The sequence below is a fragment of the Balaenoptera physalus genome, assembly GCF_965194825.1.
Source record: "Balaenoptera physalus genome assembly, chromosome: 17".
NCBI lineage: Eukaryota > Metazoa > Chordata > Mammalia > Artiodactyla > Balaenopteridae > Balaenoptera > Balaenoptera physalus.
Genome location: NC_138895.1, coordinates 8,491,049 through 8,505,760, shown reverse-complemented (window position 1 = coordinate 8,505,760; position 14,712 = coordinate 8,491,049). Strand labels below are relative to the sequence as shown.

At 44.3% G+C, this 14,712-nt stretch overlaps 1 protein-coding gene and 1 long non-coding RNA gene across 2 annotated transcripts in view; one reads left to right on the top strand and one right to left on the bottom strand.

Moving 5' to 3' along the window:
* Positions 1-7,207, bottom strand: part of LOC309646914 (uncharacterized protein) — a 172,964-nt gene extending 165,757 nt beyond the window's left edge. Inside the window, exons 1-2 of the mRNA XM_082433758.1 lie at positions 6,083-7,207; positions 3,657-4,675 (exon numbers count right to left, since the gene is read on the bottom strand). The gene's annotated coding sequence lies outside the window, so the exon portion shown is untranslated. The remainder of the gene's footprint in view (positions 1-3,656; positions 4,676-6,082) is intronic.
* Positions 7,208-7,337: 130 nt separating this feature from the next.
* Positions 7,338-10,395, top strand: LOC309646939. Its single transcript, XR_014255678.1, has 2 exons — positions 7,338-8,457; positions 10,287-10,395. It is a non-coding gene; the product is annotated as an uncharacterized lncRNA (long non-coding RNA).
* Positions 10,396-14,712: the final 4,317 nt, after the last annotated feature.

The window sequence follows — 14,712 nt, the reverse complement described above, 5'->3', positions numbered from 1 at the left end:
AGGTAGTCGTGAAACGGCAACAGATAACAGGCAGAGGCAGCCAATAGCAGCCTGCGGTGCCTTACAGAAACAGGCGGGCTTGGTGAATGTACACTTGCTAAGTGTTGAAATACCAAGCCCTTTTCCCCAGTTCAGCTCCCGGAATGCTGACAGCCAGGATATTACCCTCTGGTCAGGAGGCGAACAGATTCTCCTCTGAGAAATCTGACCAGCTCTAGAGGAAGACCTAAAGCAGGCCTTCCCCACCGCCACCCTACAAAGAAGGTCCCTCTCAGCAGGTCCTGTCCACAGGAACACAGCTTCCAATCAGATTTTAGCCCCCCATCCTAAACATGCAAACAATCCCGGATTCCCAGACCTCTGAGAAAGCCTCCAGCATGAAAGAGAGAGACCAAACACACAGAGGAGAGGGGATTTAGAGGAAACAGAGGCTACATGAGGAAAAGAAAATGAAAAAGCGAAACAATCATTATTGTCCTTGGAGAGGAGATAAAGGAGAAGATATCACACCCATAAAACAAGAACAGAGTGCTATTAAAAAGAAAAAGTAGTCAGAGAGCAAAAGAAGAGCTTTTGGAAATTAAATAAATGGTGGTATAAATGAATAACTCAGCAGAAGTTTTGGAAGATAAGTTAAGGAAACTTTTTAGAAAGGAGAGCAAAAGGCGGAGATGGAAAATAAAAAAGACCTGAAAATTAGAGGACTCAAACAGACCAACAATCATCTGTTTATCCAAATAACAAAGAGTTCCGGAGAGAAAGAACGGAGAAAATGGAGAGGAGGAAATCACCCAGGAAGTAATTCAAGAGAATTTCCCCAAATTGAAGGGCATGACCCACACCAAGTCACGTTATCACGAAACATCACAGCAGTAGTGAGAAAAAGAAGATTCTGCAAGGAGAGAGAGAGAGAAGGATTGAAAGAGAGATTGAGAGAAATGTCACGCACAAATGATAAGAAATTGAATGACTTAGAATTTCTCAAAAGCAACACAGAGAGATAAAAGACAATGGTGCAATGCCTTCCAAAATGATCTCCATACTGGACTTATCTACCCAGACAAACTATGAGTCAAGGGTGTGTGTAGAAGGAAGACATTTTCAGACATATGAAAAATTAACCTCCTCCTACAGTTTTTCTTAGGAAACTGTGGGAGAGTGTGTTCCGTAAAACAAAGGAATGAACCAAGGAGGAAGAAGATATGAGTTGCAGGGCTCGACTTCAACACAGTAGAACAATGAAGGGACTTCCCAGGCCATTAGTGAAGGGGGACCTCCGAATGACAGTAGCCAGTCGGCACAAGAGCTCATCAGGGAACTCCTGGACAGACTCTCCCAGAAGAGTAAGACACAGGACGTCCTCTGTGAATGCTTATCTCAAGAGACATCTAAAACACTGGCATAGAATCAGGGATTGACAAATGCATGGAAAACCAAATAAATAAACAAACAAAACAATTACAATTCAGAGCAGCACCCTCAAGAGTCCCATATGTAATTTTACATTTTTTAGCAATCATATTAAAAAAGAAAGAGCTGAAATTAATTTCAATAGTATATTTTATTTAATCCAATTTATCCAAAACCTTATTTCAACATAAAATCAATATAAAATTATTGAGATTTTTATATTCTTTTTCATATTAAATCTTTGAGGTCCAGTATGTATTTTGCATTTATAGCTCATCTCAGTTTGCACACTGAAATTTCTCAGAAATACTTGATTTCGGCTGTATTTAGTTTTTATTAAATCTGCAGTTGAAAAAGTGATTCACATACCAAAAGTGCTCCATACATACTTAATTTTTTTCCAAAAGCCATCCGTTTTTAATTTAGATGTAAACGAATTAATAATTAAATAATAATTACTATTATAATAACATTTTAATAATATTAAAAATTAATTCCTTGGTCACAGTAGCCACATTTCAAGCACTCAAAAGTTCCATGTGGCTAGTTGCTGTTGTATTGGGCAGTTAAGATCCAGAGAGATCAAAAAGTCATGTGGAAAAGGAAAAATCATTGTAGTTACTACATGGCTCAGCTTTGAGTAACATACTCTGAATATTCATTTAATCAGAATTACAATATGAACTCCACTGGGAAGGTGAGGATGGGAAATGTTCATTGTGTCAAAGGAGGAAGAGGAAAGAAAGCTAAATCTTAAATGCCTAAAACTGAAAAATTAAGAAGAAGCAACATAACCCTATTAAATAGAAACACAGAAATAGATACAAAAGGACTCTCTCACCCTAGCTCCAAGTAACTGCCCCTGAGTAAGGAGAAATGGAGAGGGAAGGGGCTTGGGACTCCTGGGGTCTTTTTGTTTTGTGTTTTTTCTAACAAACCACAGGGGACTGGCTGACTCTTTCAACTCATGGATGTATGATTTTGATTTTTAAAAAGATCTTGAAAACTGATCTTGGGAAGGTGTGCAGAGTGAGAATTTTCTATGTGATGCTGCCAGTGTAGGACTGTCACTTTAAAATGTGCCCCTTTCTCATTGCTTTATGGAAGGAGAAAGCAGGGGAGGCAGCCCCTAGTATAGGAGGAAAATAAAGTGAAAGGGAGCTCAGAGGCGGCAGATGTATCCTCCTGGCCAAATCCCAAATCGCACTCTTACTCAAGTGCCCACGCCCAGAGCAGGCTCCTAAGAGGTTACACAGGACAGCAGAGCTCTCAGGGGGTGAATGCCGCCCAGGCCACAGGGGAGGCGTGCACTTTCTCCACATCTCAAACCTGCCCATCTGCGAGGCCTGGCAGCTCCAAGGGCAGCCCCAAGACCACCTCCCCTCCTCCAAGCCAAGCTCACCATCCTTCATGGTCCAGGATGGAGCTTCTTTCCACATTAATTTTTCCTGACTTCTACCATCCTCACCAACAATCTTTTTCTGTTTTTTTTTCCAATCTTATGCAACTCATGTGGTATGTCTCACACAGTTTGGGCCTTAATTATAAACTGTTTTGCATTGTACACTGTTAATTCCAAGCTGCATGATAAGAACAAGAACAACCCCATATACTTCCGCAGGCCCCTCGGTACTCAGCATGTAGTATCGGTTTAAAGAGCGTTTGATGATTGATTGTTGAGGATATTATATATGCATTCATGCATTTCTACAGTAGCTCTTATCACAGAAACTATGATATTAGATAGGTAGGTGGATGGATGAGAGAGAGAATTTTTATACATAGGAATCAGGTACAGGGTTCAGTTCATTGTTTCTTCATTTCATGGCACATTATTATAATTAGTCAATATAAAACCCCCTCCCTTCTTTAATTTTATTTTGATTTTTTCCCTGTATCCTTGATCCCCATGACCTGTTTCCTTCCTCTCTCCCCAACCGACAGACACCCATCTAAAGTGTTAGGAATTTGCCCTTGGAAACATACATATCTTAAAGATAGAGTGTTGTTAGTGTGTGTATGCTTTTCCTAACTCTATTAGAATGATATCTTGCTATAGATCCCGTTCTACATCTTCCTTTGTCATTCAACACTCTTTCTAAGGAACCATGTTTATCCGTTGCTTCACTGCTGCACGGTGTTTACCACTTCTGCTACATCTCACCTATCCATTCCCCAAATTACGGAGACTTATGTCACCTCCAGCTCCCTGGGACCCGAAGTAATGCTGTGAGGCACATCCTTACACATGTGTGTTTCCATATGGACGTAGGCAACAGTTTCTCTGGCGTACGTTGGGATGGCCATGTCATGGCATATAAAATATATAATATACAATTTCTTAATTGCTGTCCAGAATGGCCACACCCACCTCACTTCTACCAGTTGTAGATGAGAACTCAGTGCCGTGTAACACAGAAAGAGCTGTCAGACACAGTGGGACAGCCAAGCACCTCAGGAGTTAAGTCTCACGGTGACTCTCAGCATCTCCACGAAAAGGAGAGGACAGAAAGGCAGAGGCTGCTCTTGGGGGTCTTTTCCCGGGCCACGATGCTTTAATGCAGGGACGAGGATGAGCTCTGGGAGACCTCTGCTTCCCTGATCTCCCCATTCCGTGCTGCTGACTCACCTGTGCTCGTTAGGGTTCAACTTATGTCAGACAGTGCTTCCGATTCGTATCTCAGAAGGTTGTGTAACCCGCAGTTTCTTAGAGGGTAAACACACACACACAACTAAGCAGACGGACTCGGGCTCTGAAGTTGGCGGCTCCTGCCTAGCAGCCCGGGGACTGATGAACCCCGTGCCGGATGTGGCTGCGCGGAACGGTCTCCGTCTTTTCCCGCCCGCGCCCTTGTGTTTCATCTCCCATGGTCTGCAGGATCCCAGCGGCACGGAGTTCTTTTGTTTACCCTCGTCCTGCCTTCCACCTCGGGCTCCCTAATCGTGGCCCCTCTGAGTCCTCCTCAGCCATCATCTTCCCTCCACAAGTGTGCCCTGCGCCCTCCACGTGCCCACATTTGAGCTTGAAGATCACACACGCCAGGCGTCACTTCCCCACTTGGCCTCAGCTGCTGCATCCAGAGAGCTGGGCGGCAGGACCGCAGATCAGATGTGGAGACGGAGAAAGACCAAGTGCCCAAGAAAGGGCAGACAGTCCTCTCCCGCCTGGGCCCCCGCACCCCGGCGTGTGCCCCTCAGCTTCCTTCCCCTGATTCCCACCATCTGGGATCCACCTAGGAACTGACAAAACTCCTGTTGGTCACATCTGGTTTAAGAGAAAGAAACAAGGAGTTAGGAGACCTCGACTAATAGGCAGCACTTGGCACGCACAATAGAAGCAGCTGCTGTTTACAGCCTGTTTTACGGTGGCCTCGAGCTGGACCTCACACTTCCTGTCCCTGACTCTCCCCTGGGGGGCATTGTTTTACACGGGGCATTTGCAAACCTCACAGTCCTGCAGCTCAAAAAAAAAAAAAAAGAAAGAAAAAAAAATCCATGAATCTCATGAAGCCATGAAACTATAACGAACTCTCTTCCTGGGAAAATGTCCCAGCCTCGCTCCTGATTGGCCTCTTATTGTAACGCAGGTCCCTACAGCTCCTAACTCCCCACTTTCTCTCTCCATTAAACAGGACTAAGATCAGCCAGTCGGCTGCCCAGTAAAAATGCTACCCCATGAAGCCTTTTCCTGCATAACAGCCAACGAGGTTTTGAAACACTTCGGATTTCTTAACTGGGAAAAATACCAGCAAGAATTCAGGTTGTCAGTTCAAGACCAATACCACACTGCCTAGGAGGCAAGTAGCAGGGGCCTCCCCAGGCCCCTCCTGCTTGGTGTTGTTATCTGTGCGTCTCTGCTGACCCCAGGGCCTCTCCTCCCTGGTCTCATCCCCATAGAAACAAGCCAGGAGCTGGCGGGCGCGGAGAAGGCGCTGCGCACCATCTGACTCCGCCAGCGCCCTCCCAATACCCGCTCCTGAGCTCGCTCCGCTGGGCAAGGGGGCGCCTAATTACCTCCCTTCTGTCTTCTCCTTCCTCTCCTCTCCGGTCCTCTCCCCTCCCCACTCCCTCAGAGGACAGCCTTTCCGAGAAACAACACACGCTCACACCTGGCGCGGAGCGATAGGGAGGCTACCATGGAGACCGGGCCCCCATTCCCACCCCGGGGGCGGCTCCTGGGAATAAGCAACTATCTCTAGAATGCTACAAACTCCAGATGTGCCCCGCCGAGTGCCTGGAGACCTGGCTTCCTTGTCTCATTATGCCTATTTTTTTTCCCCACAAGTTTCATATATGCATATCGAGCCTTCAGAAAGGGGAAAAAATGGGAAACGGTAATCTTCCTTTTAATATGCTCTCACATGCCAGCCCGCAACAGCTGTGCACACACCACACGTTGGACTGGACGTGAAATATAGCCCAGGACCGTTTTTTAAGCAGTCATTCCCAGGGCTTACAAAACACATTTACTTGGAGGGAGGTCACACAGTCTTCCTCTGCATAAAAAGGTGGCTTTGATATAGGTACAGCCATCTGGAAACAGGTTCCTCTGCCATTGATATGTAAAACGCACACATGACACCATCTTGCTCGAGACCGGGCAGAAGACGCAGAGACACACACGGGCCGTAACTGTTTAAATATACAGCCTCCGGTTCTCCGTGGTGCTTACCTTACTCTGAAGAACCATTTGCCGGCAGCCTCGGTGACTCTGGACAGGCTGGGGGTGGGGAAGGGGTGCAGTTTGCTTGCGGGGGCATTCATCTGTGTGGAGGAGGAGTGTTGTGGAATCCAGATTTGGGGGAAATGATTTGCACACTCTCCAGGGCGGCTCCAGGCTTGCTAATAAGGAAGAATATGTCAAGTGCCTGACTGCAAGTAAATAGCAAACACCCCATCGAAACAATGACCTCTGCTCCTTTGATCATTACAGCCAAGGGTTTGCTTCACCCCTGGAAGACTTAGATCTCACCTTTAATAACTGGTTTTGTCAGGCATTTAAAGAAAACGTGCAATGGCTCCTATATCGCTAATTGATCTCCATGTAATGGAGTGGGGGGGGAATGACTCTGTATGTTTATTGACATTTACTCTTTAAAATGAGTAAACCGTCCCCCTTGACAAGACCTTCATTGTGCAGACCTCATCCAAACAAATTCTTGACCTCTGAAGCTATTTAACTTTTGTGTTGTTACTTCCATTTTTACTTCCTAGCCTTGTTTTTTAATGTTTTTTTTTAATATACACATGATATGGATAACATAAGTCAGCTGCCTTAAAATTCAGAGTGCCAACCCAAAGCCGGACACTCTCCCAAAAGAAAGCCCAGAAACGATGCAGAGCTCTGGGTAACCCAAAGGGTTAAGCTGTTAAATGCACAAATAGCAGAGCTCCTGTTACCGAGCTAGCAAGGAGAGGGAGCTGACCGGAGGGAGATCACTCTAGGTCAGCCTGTCCTTTACATTGTGGAGAGCTTGAAAGGGGCTCATAAACCCAGCAGCCTATGGCAAAGGTAATTTATTTTATATTCCTAGTCATCACATGCAATATTTTTTGGAGGGGGAGAGCAAATATAATTCAAAGAAAGTGATAAACAATAAAAAAAAAAAACCCACATTATCTAGTGATGCTTCCACCCGTAAGTCAAGAGAACTGGCGCCCTTCACTGTTTTTGTGGTGTATTTCTCATCCTGTTTGCGCGTCAACTTCTTCAAAGTGCTTCAGGGCTGGGGGCTGGGAGGAGGGGGAGTCGTGGTGGCTCTGCCTGGCCTGAGGTCAGGGTCCTTCCTGGGGTGGAGGAGGGGGAGATGCCGATCCCCTGAGAGGAGCAGCTCCCAGGGTGGGCGCGGACATTTCTGCACAGGCACCTCCCAGCCCCACCCCCTGGGAGCCACGTCCACTTGACTTAGGAATCGGCTCCTGGCTGGGAGGCATTACTGAGTGGACAGCCCTCCAGTTGATTTCCTGAGCTTCTCCTGGGCTCCGAGGGAGAAGCTGGGCCGTCCTGCTCCTGTCTCGCATTGGCCACATTTTATGTGCATGAGGTCACTGGGCTGCAGATGAGGTAACTAGGCAGCCGCCCTCGAGCTGGGAGAGGTTACCACGTGACCATTCACGTAAACACAGCGAGGTCCCCGCGGGGCCCACGACAGCTGGCTCTGCTGCTGGCTGCCCTGCCAAGCGGTGGGAGCTGCCGGACTCATGGAGCTTGTCAGAGCTCTTAAAGGAGCCAAATCACTGCCTGAGCTTGTGTCACACGCGCCCTGAACACTGGTCCCCCAGCCTCAGGGCAGAGCAGCATCCTCGAGGGAGGAGCGCTGGCTGGTCCTGTGACAGGTGTGCATGGGGGGGGGGGGGGGTGAATGAATAATACTGCCTCTTAAAAGAGGACCCCACTCAAGGCAAAGAGGCACAGGGGTCTGAGGGGGCGTGGTGTCTGCAAGCCCAGCTCTAAACCTCTCCGCCCTCAGCCAGGAGAGGTGGTCCCAGCCTTTGAGCATCTCCTAGTCATCTCAAAGTTAGAAACAGGGCTGGAAAACAAGTATTTTTTTAAAAGCCAATAAAGAAATACATTTTTAAGCTCTTCTATGGAAGGACAGAATGCATTTGAGATGTGGAGCTGTGCTGCTTAGGCGTTTCAGGGCCCCTCAACTCTCAAGGTCAGGAAGTTCTTTCCAAAGTCAAGTCAGATGAACTAAATTCCGCATCCACCCCAGTTCCTCATTTATTCCTTTTTTACGGAGCCCGACCGTGTATCGAGCTCTCCACTGAACCCTGGGAGTGTTGTAGGACCAAAGGTTTGGTCTCCACACTGACGAAGCTCCCACGCCGGCAGACAATTCCTGCTACTACACTAGCAGTATCCACGAGTGATGACAGTAAAGAGGGATGCGTGCAGGGAGGGGAAATGTGGGGTGCAGGAAAACAGAGGGCATGTCAAGGAAGACCTCCCTGAGCTGGGACCAGACCTGTGAGTCCCAATAAAATGCACGGCAGCAGCCAAGATGCACTGTGGGACCGGTCACACATCTTACAACAACCTGGGAGGTAAGTTCACTGTGATCCCCATCTTACAGATGCTCACACAGCTTAAGAGAAGTTAAGTAACTTGCCCAAGGAAGTGGTAGAATCAGGATTTGAACCAAGGGGTGGGACCCCAGAGCCTGCACTGCATAATCGCTCTACTCCAGACAGTCAATGGGACACCAGGACAGGAAGAGCCTCAGAGCCAAGCGTGAGGTCGGTGCCCTGCCAGCAGCACAAGCAGCTGGGCTCACAGGAAGGGTGGGAAGACCGTGGTAGAAGAGAGCTAGGTGATGGAGAGGACATTCTGGAAAGAAAAAGCAGCAAATGTGTAGGCCCGTGCGTGTGTGTGTGTGCGCACATGAGCACATACGTGAAAGAGAGAGAGGGACTTTGCAAGCCATACTAAAGAGTCTGAACTTTTTCCTAAGGGCCATGGGAAGTCATTGAGAGACTATAGGCAGATTAATGAGATGATCAGATCTGTTCGTTTGAAATGTTGCCCTGGCCGCAGGGTGGAATATGGATTGGAGAGCAGTGAAGGGCATGTTGGGATAATCCAAGCGAGAAGTGATGGCCAGGTCTGAGAGGGAGCCGTGGGCACAGGAGGGAGGTGACTTCCCCACAGGACGTAGAATCAGCAGAGGCTGGTAGCTGACCGGCCACAGGGAGGTGTGCGCGTGAGTGCAGGGAAGGATGGAGGAAGGGGGGGAAGATGTCTTCTGATGGAACTGCAGGGTGTGGAGGAAGATCAGGTTTAGAGATGCTCACCAGGCACGCAGACACACAGATCGCAAGCTCAGGACCAAGATCTCGTCTGGAGATATAGAGTGAGAAGCCATCGACACGCACACGGCAGTTGAACCTGGGGAGCTGGCGAGTGTGGCCGCGATGTTACTGACACCCCATTTCTTTACCTTGGCTCTTTTGGGTTCTTGTAGAAAGGCCCATCCTCCCCCACTGGAATAGAAGCTACATGAGGGCAGGGACATTTTATTGTCTTGTTCTCCACTTGTTCCACAGTACGTGGCATCTGAAATGTAGGCAATGTTCCATAAATATTGTGGAATAAAAGAACTGAAGGATAACTCTTTCTAATATAAGGTTCTAAAAATAATACAGGCAGGCAGTTTTTAAAGTTTTAAAGCACACAAAATAATTTAAAATTTAAATTCTCCTTCCACCCTCACCCCTCAAACGCGCTATGTTAAGACCAGGAAATGAGCGCACGGAGAGTCCATCGTGACCCCAGCCTTGGTCAGCTGCCGTGCACCCTCCTACAGCATCAAGGTTTACATTTACCTTCTGTCTTTAACTATGTTTGGGTCCTTCTTGCTTTGTCAGTTTAGGTTAACTCTAAATTTCAAGACAACATCAATTATACTACTGTTACTGTAAAAATATCACCCACTGCAGCATCGAGTGATGTGATTGTGCTCGTAGAAAAGTCAGTGCAGCCATTGGACTCTCTGTCACTGAGCTCATACTGCCCAGAGGACAGTGTGCCCCACGTCAAGATCAAAGGCAGATGTGGAGAAAGGGAACCGCCGTGCACTGTTGGTGGGAATGTAAATTGGTGCAGCCACTGTGGAAAACACTACGGAGGTGCCTCAAAAAGTTAAAAATAGAACTACTATATGATCCAACAATTTCACTTCTGGGTGTTTACCTGAAGAAAACGAAAACACTAATTCAAAAAGATATCTGCACCCCATGTTCGTTGCAGGATTATTTACAATAGCCAAGATATGGAAGCAACTTGTCTATCAATAGATGAATAAAGAAAATTATATATATATACACATACATAATACATATTTTTCTCACAATTTCTATTATCTTTCTTTTTTCAGATTCGCAGAAGACACAGGCACCCGTCTTATCATGAAAATCTTCCAGGTTCTTAATCACATAGTGTGTGTAATGTAAGTACCTATCTTATTAAAGGCCTTTTTTATTGGGTCCTCTGCTGTCCTATACTCATTTGGATCAACCGCTTTCTAAGACTGCCGCACAGCTGTCATCCGGGCTTCTTTTTCATTGCACTCCTGGGTTTGTTCCACTGTTTCTCAGATTCCCATTTTTCTCTTGGAGACTTTTTTGTCTCGATCTTGTATTACTCTGTCTCAGCCACACTAGCATTCTCTCTGACTGCCGAAAATAACAGAAAGGCTCCTATTTTACACTCTCTGCATTGGCTCTTGTTCTGTGTTTAATGCTCCCTCCCCTACCTCAGATCCTTACAAAACTCGGTCCTTTATCTGATTTAAGTCAGCTTCAAATGTTGCCCTCCTCACCGAGCATCCCTCTGCTACCATACCGTCAAAAAAATAAACAGACAAAAACAACCTCCCAGTCATTCGCTAGTAAAACAACTTCTTTTATTTTCAACATAGCACCCTCATTTTCTGATATTTTCTAGTTTTATTCACTTACTTATTTTCTTTTCTTCCCCAGTAAAATGTCGGGTCCAAGAGATCATGAGTTTTTTCTGTCTTTTCTACCTGTAAACCCTAGCCCCTAGAGCAGTGAGAGAAGTGTAGGAGAAGCCCAGGAAACAGGCTGAAAGAGATTGCAGAAGGCCACATTCATACAGAACACCCAAATTTCTTCTACTCTATCCTCTGACATGACAGAAGAGGGGTCAGTCTCTTAGGATATCTCTTCTGAAATCTTGCTAACCTGTGACTAAAAGCTCTCAGATGGAAGAGGAGCTATAAATTGGTACAACAAGATGCTAAAGGACTGAGGGAGATGCTTAAGGAAAAATAGATGACTGCCCTTTAGCTAATTTACCAGGCTTTGCCTAACTGAAATGGTATGTAAGCTAAAAGAGAGAGATAAATTGTTAAGTTCTGCTATTAGAAATACAGAAGACTGGATATTTCAAATATTCTTTCACTGTGAAACACAGAGATTGCAATATTAAATGAGTTGATTAATAAGGGAAATTCCCAGAAACATAAAGTAAAATAAAACAAAACAAAAGAAGCCATGACCAAAAAAGTAAGAAAACTCAGGAGCTGGGGCTGCTCAGGAAAAAAATGCCAATGCCAGGATTCTAGAGCAGGGATTAACAAACCATAGCACATGGGCCAACCACCTGTTTTTGTAAATAAATTTTATTGGCAGATGGCCATGCCCATTCATCTATGTATTGACCATGGCTGCTTCTGTGCTACAACAGCAGAGCTGAGTAGTTGCAACAGAGACTATATGGCCTGCAAGCTTTTAAAATATTTACTCTGATCCTTTAAGAAAACCCTTAATGGTTGTGCAGGGAAATGGGGTCTTTGGACCTATACAAAGTGGGAGAGGAACCCGAGAGTCATTAAAGCTTGAACCTTCAAAGGGGTTTGATCTCCAGGAAAGGGTGGGCTAGAAAAACATACCTGCTGGCAAAACAAGTCAGAGGTAAATCTTTCTGTTTTCACCACAACAATGTTATTAATAATAGTGATAATAATAAAAATTTTAAAATAATAATGATGATCTCCCTTGGGGATTTGTAACTATGAACCTGCTTCATATGAACCTCAGATTCAAATTTTTGCTACCCACCTAATCTTGAAAACCCCAAACAAAAAAATAAAGTGGTCCCAGTTTGACAACACTTGGCAGAGAGAAATGCAAATCCTCTCCAGCACAAAGCCTTCCTAACTCAGTCACATGAGGATTCCCACAGTTTAAGTTCGATTACATATAAGTTTTTGAAAAGAGAAAAAATTTACCAAACCACAAGGTAACTACCATCATAAGTGAGAATCAACAGAAACAACAAGCATGATTTAAACTCCCAAGAACTTCAAATATTAGAATTATCAGATATAGGACATAAAGATAACTACACATGAAATGTTAAAAGACATGAAAGATAGAAAAATGAACAAGTTTTGAAAAGGGTACCACCAAAGTGACCAAACAGATCTGACAAAGAACCAAATAGAACTTATGGAAATATAAATAGAACTATATATAATTTAAACTATACATATATTACATATAATAATTATAATGAGATAGATACAGTCATACATATATGTGTGTGGGTATGTTTGTATACACTAATGAATAGGTGAAACAGCAAAATAAACATGGATGAAGAGAAGATTAGTGAACTGAAGACAGATATGAAGGAATCATTCAGAATGCAGCACAAAAAACCAAAAAAGAAATAGAAAACAGAAAGAGAAAGGGAGGAATAAATGAGAAGTTTTAATATACATCCAAACAGAATTACACAAGAGAGAACAGAGAGAGAGAGAGAGAGAGAAAGACCCTGTTTGAAGAACTAATAGCTAAGAATATGCCAGAACTAATGAAAGACATGGATCTGCAGAGACAGGAAGCATAATATATCCCAGGGAGAGTAAAAATTCTGTAAATTATCACACATGTTAGGCACATCCTGTGAAACTGTAAAACAGCAAAGCCAAAGAGAAAATCTTGAAAGCAACAAGAAAGGAAAAACAGATCACCTAACAAAGAATGACCGTGGTCTGACAGCGAACTTCCAGCAGAAACAATGAAGCCAAAAGACAGTGGAACCACATCTCCAGAGGCTGAAAGAAAATAACTGTCAATCTAGAATTGTGTTCTCAGAAATATTATCTTTCAAAAATGATAAGAAAATAAAAACATTTTGGCAAAACAAAAACTGAGACACTTTACCATTAATAGACTCTTATCAAAGAAACTTCTAAAGGATGAACATCTAAAAGAACAAGATGATCCTAAAAGGATGCTCTGGAATAGAACAAGAAATTCTGAGCTGAATTGCAGTGCACGGTGCCTGCTCACAGGAGTGCTCGGTAAATGTCATTTCTTGATTTCCCTTTTCCCCAGAGGTTGTGCTTGGAACCTACCATCAACACTGAGACCTGATCTTAGTGGAAATGGGGGTGTTGAGGAAAGTAGAGAGGATTTTGAAGCAAGAGAAGAAAGGGAGACAAGAAAGCTGGCAAAAACAGCAACACTTTGTGGGAGTTAGAAGGAATGTCTAATAGATGTTTTATTATGTTTTTGCAGTGTGGGATGGATTGTGAATTCTTCTTCCTGTGTTCCCACAATATCTTCAGTAAAGTATACATTTCTCTCAAGTGCTTTGTGGAGCCAAATTTACTTCTTTGAAAAAGAAGTAAATGAAAAAGATAGGAGTGAGAGCCCTTCAAATGAAAAGTTAGGGCAGCACCCTAACCGAATCCAGCCTACTTCCTGATTGATTTTTACATTTTTTAATGATTGAAGGAAAAAAGAAAGAAAGAAAGGAAAACATTTCGTGACAAGTGAAAACTATGTGAAACTCAAATTTCAGTATCCATACAATTTTATTGGCACACAGCCATGCTCGTTCATTTACATCTAGTCTACGGCTTCTTCTGTCCCATCATGACAGAGCTGAGTGGTTGCAACAGAGGTAACAGCGTAGGGGCTGAGTAAAGTGCAAGGAAAGAGGCTGGGACTGTTACTTCAGAGGAAATAATGCCTGTGTAGCAACAAGTGTCCCCCACACCCCCATTTGATACATATACCTCACCTTCTCCTGTAGCTTTAGCTCTTTTTTCCTTTTGCCCAAAATATTTGTCATCAGATTCTTTACAGAAAGTGTTTGCCAACCCCTGGCCTAATTGATAGTATTAACATATTTATAGAAAAAATGTAATAATCAGAAAGGTCAGTGGGTGTTTCAAAGGAAAAAAAGTCAAGAAAATGAAAGCCAGATGTTCCCAGGCAAGTACTAACTTATGAGGTTAGCCTGACAAAGGCCCTGGGTTAGCAGACCTGGTAGGGCCTGTTGCAAAACGATGCATTGAGCTAAAATTGTGTATCAATAGTCGCTATAACACCACTTGTCAAGCAAGGCTATGTGCCAGACATTGTGCTTCGCACCTCATGTACATTATTTAACGTAATACTCAGAACAAGACTATGAGTGTGGTGGGTGTTATTTCTACTTTAGTGGTAGAAAAAATATGAAGTTCAGAGAGGGTAAGTGGCTTTCCCAAGGCTATGTAGTAAGTAAGTGGACGAGTTGGAATCCTGGACCATCTGACTCCAAAGCTGCTAAACACTAACCTATAGTGATTAATATTGTAATATTATACCCACTAAGAAACTGTCAATTTGGTCACTACTGCCTCTGCAGCATCTAGCCCAAAGCCTAGAGCATCTTAGGTAATTAGAAATTGTTTGTTGAACAAATGAAAGACTCTATGCTCACCCAGCAAGGTTTTTATTATAGTTTGGCTTCCTACGTAGTTGCCTGCATGGAAAAACTAC